The sequence below is a fragment of the Phyllostomus discolor genome, chromosome 5 (genome assembly GCF_004126475.2).
Source record: "Phyllostomus discolor isolate MPI-MPIP mPhyDis1 chromosome 5, mPhyDis1.pri.v3, whole genome shotgun sequence".
Lineage (NCBI taxonomy): Eukaryota > Metazoa > Chordata > Mammalia > Chiroptera > Phyllostomidae > Phyllostomus > Phyllostomus discolor.
In genome coordinates, this window is record NC_040907.2 from 81,612,596 (window position 1) to 81,619,221 (window position 6,626).

Here is a 6,626-nt window from a genome sequence, read left to right on the forward strand (position 1 = left end):
CAGTTTCTGACAAGTACTGTTGTGACAGTCTTTCTACATGGTTGCAGGGAACAGCTTGATAGGAACAAAAAGCCTTGTTTACAGAGGTGTGAGGGAATAGAAAACACATATACTTAAAAGAATGTAATTTTAGGAAGGCCTTCAATCCAGGCAGGTGTGTCAGCACTAGAGGATGCCAGGTATGGCCACACCCCTGAACTGGGCACCCTGTGCCCTGCGAAGAGGTGTGACCTGAAACCCAGGAGAGAAGTGTTTCTCATTGCTCTTCTTCATTCAAGCATGTGACAATGACCAGCAGAAACGCTATATCCTTTTCACCCTAAAGGGGCATCACTGTGGTAAGACATGTAATATGTTTTGCTAACCATGATGGTGTGATGGTTGTGTTAGAATTACAATGGTTATTTGTCTGTTTCTTCCTCTAGATGGCAAACCTCTTAAGGGCAGAGAGCCTGTCTTGTTTATTTCTATATCCCTACATAGAGTCTAATCCGTATGCGGTATTTGTCTATACTGACTGAATAAATTGTAACCTTCATGTTGGCTGTCCATCTGTGAATCCTCTTTTTGCCAGGCATTAGCCTTACTACAGGATTAAAAACCTCCTAAAATTCACCATAAAGGATTACTTTGATTAATACTTGACATGATGCATATCACTAGTAAAGGATTACTATCATAATATGTAAAGAAGGTTTACAAATTGACAGAAAAAAAGGCAAATAATTCAACTGAGAAATAGATGAACCAACACTTGAACAGGAAATTCACAAAGAGGGAAATTTATATAGTCCATATACAAAAAGAAAGCTCTCCTTACAAGTAATTGTGGAAATGCAAGTTTAAAACTCCAAGATGCTATTTTACTCCCTTCAGAGTAACCAGCATCTACAAAATCTGACCGTCGCACTTGCAGGCCATGCCATGGAGCAAGGGACACCTTACATGTTGGTGTGAGTATAAGCTGGCACAACTACTTGGAAGAGTGCTTTTGGCACCAGCAGGGAAAATTGAAATTGTACAAACCCAGCAGCAATTTTGCTCCTAAGGTATATATCTCAGTAGCCTTCCTCAACCATTTGTGAAGAAAATTAAGCCCTAATGTCCAGAGGCATCATTGTATGAAATGAATTAACTTTTCATTTATGCATCTATTTTGAATGGTGCTAGTTATACACCTTCAGTGGGAACTTAAGAAAAGAGTTATTCCAATTTTCCTCCCTGTTGCATGGTTCAGGAGAGGAACCCTGCTTGAGGAAGCCTGGCCACCTGGCAGGTACAAAAGAAGACATGAAGAATGTCAGGAGAACATTATTTGTAAATACAATTTTTTTTCAAAACAACCTAAATGTCCATCAAGAAGAGAAAAATATCAGCCCTGGCTTGTGTAGCTCAGTGGATTGAGCATGGGCTGCGAACCAAAGGGTTGCCAGTTCAATTCCCAGTCAGGGCACATGCTGGGTTTCAGGCCAGGTCCCCAAAAAGGGTCACGTGAGAGGCAACCACACATTGATGTTTCTCTTCCTCTCTTTCTCCCTCCCTTCCTCTTTCTCTAAAAATAAATAAATAAAATCTTTAGAAATGAGAGAAAAATATTCCTGGTATATCATGGTATATTCCTGCAAGGGAATGCTATATCATAATTATATAAAAAAAAGATGATCTAGAATCACATGTGTTAATAAGAGCAAATATAAAAAATTCTCATGGTAAATGTAAAACCTAAGTGCAATAAAATACATGTAGTATGATTGTATTTATATGAAATTTTAAAATAAGGAACATATCATTATATTTTGCTCATTTATACTTATATACATAGTAAAAGTTTTTAAAAAGTGTAAGGCAATGATAAACCAGAGTCAGAAGAACAATTACCATTTGTATTATTCCTTATAGGATATTATTATATCATAATATGTAATTATATATTGAATATACTATATTTTATATAATATATAACAATACATAATACAAATATATGATATACAGATATATATTATTAATATATTATATTATTATTTGTTTTATTTCCTTTCCTTTCCTAGGAGAGAGTGTGAACGCAGTCCCCCACTACTACAAATTATGCAGTCGAGTCTCCCACATTTGTGGAAATCACAGGGGTCAGCACATCCATAGTGCAGTGGATAAGCCTCACCCTGGGAAAACCACGTTTGTGATCATGGTATCTCTCCCACTAGGTAAGTAAATTTCCTATATTTTTAATGTATGTAAGTAGATGATTTTAAAAATGCACCATGTTAAAAATATGTGAAATATATACTAGTCCCCTCCTCCCAATCCATCTGCATGAAAATTTTTAATTTTTTAAAAAATGTATTGATTTAGAGAGAGAGAGAGATTGCTTTTTTGCTCCACTTATTTATGCATTCATTGGTTGGTTCTTGTGTGTGCCCTGACTGAGGATTGAACCTGCAACCTCTGCGTATCATGACAATGCTCTAATCAACAAAGCTACTCAGCCAGGGCTTCATGTAAACAATTGTGATGAACGACTCTCCTTTCAGGAGACAAAGAAAGTTTTTCTTAAAATTATTTTTAAGAAAATTATTTTTAAGAATCTGACCATTTCATTTCTCATTTCAAAAACATGAAAACATATGCTGGTTTTTGAGTGCTGCTTGACAAAGTCTGAATTCCACAGCACGGCATTCAAAGCTCTCCACAGACTGGCTCCAGACCACTTTAGAAGCAGCTCTTCAATCTCTCGTCTTCACTTTACATTCCATTCAGATTGGAGTGTTTGCCATTTTCCAGATATACCCCCATACTTTCCATTTTGTGCTTTTGCCAATTACATTTTTACTTCCTGAGAACTCATTTCCTCATTCTTGCAATTTGATGCTATGTACCAAGGCCTTAACAATATGCCTACTCTTTCACATAGCAATTCTCCTACAAGAAAAATAATTCAGGACATGTACAAAGACTTAGCTTAAGAATGTTTACTGTAGCATTGTCTCCAATGTTAAAATATTTAAAATAATCTTGCAGAAGGAAGGTTTAAATAAATCTATTTCACATGGGACACAGCACTTAAAAGCGAAGACTCTGGAGCCAAAAGGCAGACTGCCCAGGTCAGGTCACAATTCTAGAACATTCTGGCACACTGCAGGTTTGGGATCTTAGCCTCTCTGTGCCTGCATATTCCAACCTGTGAAATAAAAATAAACCAGTACCTCCTTTACAGAGTTGTTAGAGCAACTAAATGTGTTAATATGTTAAAGCACTTAAACATTATCTGACATGTCGTAAATCTGTTTATGAATAGCTAGTTCTGGAAATATCTCACCTGCAAACTTTTGAAGCAAAAGAACATTCCAGTATACATTGTTGTCCTAAACCTATGAATGGTACTTTGTATTTAAACCTAGTGTGGTTCTTAGCACAGTTAAAGGTTTAAGACATATGTGTTAAATGTTAGAATCAATACTATTCTAGCTGAGTGCGTTTTAATTTTAGATTCCAAAGTATTGAATACATTTTAAGGGGTCAAAGAACCTAGGAGGACCATAGAAGAACCTAGGAGTTGGAAAGTTAGTCTTGCAAGGAAAATAAATAGGAATAGACTATGATAGAAAACCAAGTCACTCTAGAAGGAGTGTGGAGTAGTGGACAAAAAGAAGTACATGGGTTCTGGAATCACCAGCTCTGAGTCTGCCACTCATAATTTCCTAACCTCCAGTCCAGGCTTTTTCTTCTTTCAAAGGACAATAATACCCACCCTTATAAGAATTTAGAAATAACAGTAATATTGTGTTACCACGTGCCAGGCACTGGTCTAATTTCTTTTCCCATTAGCTTATTTGATCCTCACAACAACCCCATGGGGTATTGTTGTGGGTTAAATTGTTCTCCAAAACAGATATATTGAAGTCCTAACCCCAGGTAACTGTGAGTTTGAGATCAGGCTGGAGCAGAGTGGGCCCTTAATCCAACGTGACTCGTGTCCTCACAAGAAGAGGAGATTAAGACTTAGACACAAAGAGAATATCATGTGAGGACAGGGGAGGATTGAGTGATGTGTCTATAAGACAAGAAACACGGAAGACTGATGGTGAACACCAGAAGCTGGACAGGACAGGAAGGATCTTCCCCAAGAGCACAGGTGGCAAACACAAGGCTGAATGTGACCCTCCACCTTGTTTTATTTGGCCCTGCACCCTGTTTCTACCCTGCAGTGACACTGAGTTCCTTGCCCCTAGTTAAGGGGTAGTTACATTTATACAGCCCTAAAATTACATTCGGCCCTTTGAAGGCAACCATGAGGCTCATGTGGCCCCCCGGGGAAAATGAGTTTGACACACCCGCCCTAGAGCCTTCAGAGTGGGGATGGCCCTGCTGACAGCTTGATCTTGGACTTCTAACCTGCAGAACTGTGAGACAATAAATTTCTGTTGTTTCAAGTCACCAAATTTTAAATCACGAAATTTGTGGTAACTTGTTACAGCAGCCTTAAGAAACTGATAGAGGCATCATTTTGGCAGATGTAGACACTGAGGCACAGAATAAGTAAGAAGCCTGACCAAACTCTCAGGATTTGAAACAGGGCTGACTCCAGAGGCTGTGCTCTTAATTATTAGATGATATTCAGCTGGATTCTGGATAACTGCATTTTTGAGGGGGGCGTGGACAAAAGTTTTTATTTTCAATTTTTGTATTTTGATGTACCACACAGTACTTCATTTCTGAGAGGCATTATTCTGTGTCATGGTTATCTGAAGTTTTGTCCTCATTAGCTCAGCTGAGTCTATGTTCAAATCATGCAGTTTTCACAAGGTTCACATAGCAAGGCCCCCAAGCCCAGCTGGGTACAGCAGGCTGGTACCGACGTTCTTCCTCTGTGGCTCCTGGGGAGAATGTTCAAACAGTGTATGCCTCCCAGGCCATGGCAGAAGCATGCCGCTAGGTGCAGAACATTTTGTAGCCACTCTTAGAGGATTCTGCTGACTTAAAGAGAACAAGGAAGTGAATAAATGAAATCTGAATTACCCCCAAATTCCATTTTGCCTAAAAGCTTTACCTTCCTCTTCCATCAAAATGATTTTTTTAAATTGTGAACACTAGAAATATTTTCAGATTTGAACACTGTTTTTTATTAATTCTACTCTCTCTCCCTCCTTCCCTTTGCCTGAGAAATGCAGACAAATGAATGCCTGAGAAAGGAGACTAGATGAGCAGAGACCATCCAAGGCTGGATTTCCAGTCCTGGTCTAACCAAGGCTTTGTTTAATTAGCCATACCTTACAGGACACAAGTTTACTGGGTAGCCACGGTCTGCCTTCCCCTTTCTTTTCACCCTGTGCCTGCAGCTGTATGAAGAGCCTCCCTGACCTGCTTCCCCGGATAATGTGTAGCAATACAATCCATGCAGGAGTGCTGGCGTTTGGTTTTCAGATGCAGGGCAAAGAGAAACCTATTCATCGACTTCTGTGGGCTCCAGGCTGCAGCAGGTTGTTATTCAAGTTGAAAAAGCTTCCATCCCTAAAGGAAAACTCCTCTGTCCTGGCAACCATGACCCTGACTCAGAGTGTAAGCTGAGCCCAGGCACACCTGGACATCTGACAGATGAGCCAGGCGCAAAGAAGCCTCTGCTGACAAGCTTATCGGACAGCGGACACCTGCAGAGGGGCCCATACCTTTTTTCACAAGGGCCTACGCCGCAGCCTTGATCCAACAGGTCTGTGCACATGGTCAAAGGGAGATTACCCGGAGATTCACAAAGGAGTTGGATTATGCCAAGCCTGAATGTCATGCTTGGAAGGAAACAGAGTAGCCCATTTATAACACAGGCTCTGTTGGATGGAATTTGTTGTACAGCTCTCACCGGTTTTGTTCCAAATCAAATTCTTCCTTGTTTTGGTGAGATAAGAGTGAAGGCAAAGGGAATTCTAACTTCACTAAGCCTACTATGTGCCTGTGTAGGAGTAGGAGCTTTTAATTTAACATCCTGTTTAATTTTCCTGAAAACCCATGTGATAGAAGTGGGGTTACTGTTATCCTGACTTTATAGACAGGAGAGGGAAAGTCACTTTGTGAGACTGCACAACTAATTAGGGGCCAGATAGGATTTGAAAATAATTCTTCCAAGGTTTTATGCCCACTACCAGCTACTCCTGAGCAGAACAACACTGGAACTCAAGGTCCTGGGGTTTGGGGCAATTCATTCTGTTTTGGGTTCCTCATTAGTGGGCTCATATTGGTGTGCATTGACTTCATGAAGAGTTGAACAGCAGGTGTGATCCCATTACCCAGAGCTCCAGGCAGATGTGCAGAATGGCCTGAGCTGAGCTGACCTTAGTAGACGCAGACAGGGCTGTCCTCAGACCCCGTGCTAGCAGGAACTACAGGGCAGTGGTCCCACTGTATCAATTTAGAGGTACATCCGTTTTTACTTTAAAACAGGGGTCCTCAACTGGGGGCAGTTTGGTCACCCAGGAGACATTCAGCAATCTGGACATCTGGAAACAGTGTTGATTGTCAGAACTGGGAGTGGGTGTGCTACTGGCATCTTGTGGGTGCTGTTGCACATGTCAGAATGCCCCAGACAGCGCCACAAGAAAGAACAATCTGGAACAAAATGTCAGTAGTGCTAAGGTTAATTC

General features: G+C 40.4%; 1 non-coding gene across 1 annotated transcript; it reads right to left on the reverse strand.

Moving 5' to 3' along the window:
• Positions 1-2,045: 2,045 nt before the first annotated feature.
• On the reverse strand, positions 2,046-2,209 carry LOC114498358. Its single transcript, XR_003684781.1, has one exon. It is a non-coding gene; the product is annotated as a U1 spliceosomal RNA (small nuclear RNA).
• Between the last annotated feature and the right edge of the window lie 4,417 nt (positions 2,210-6,626).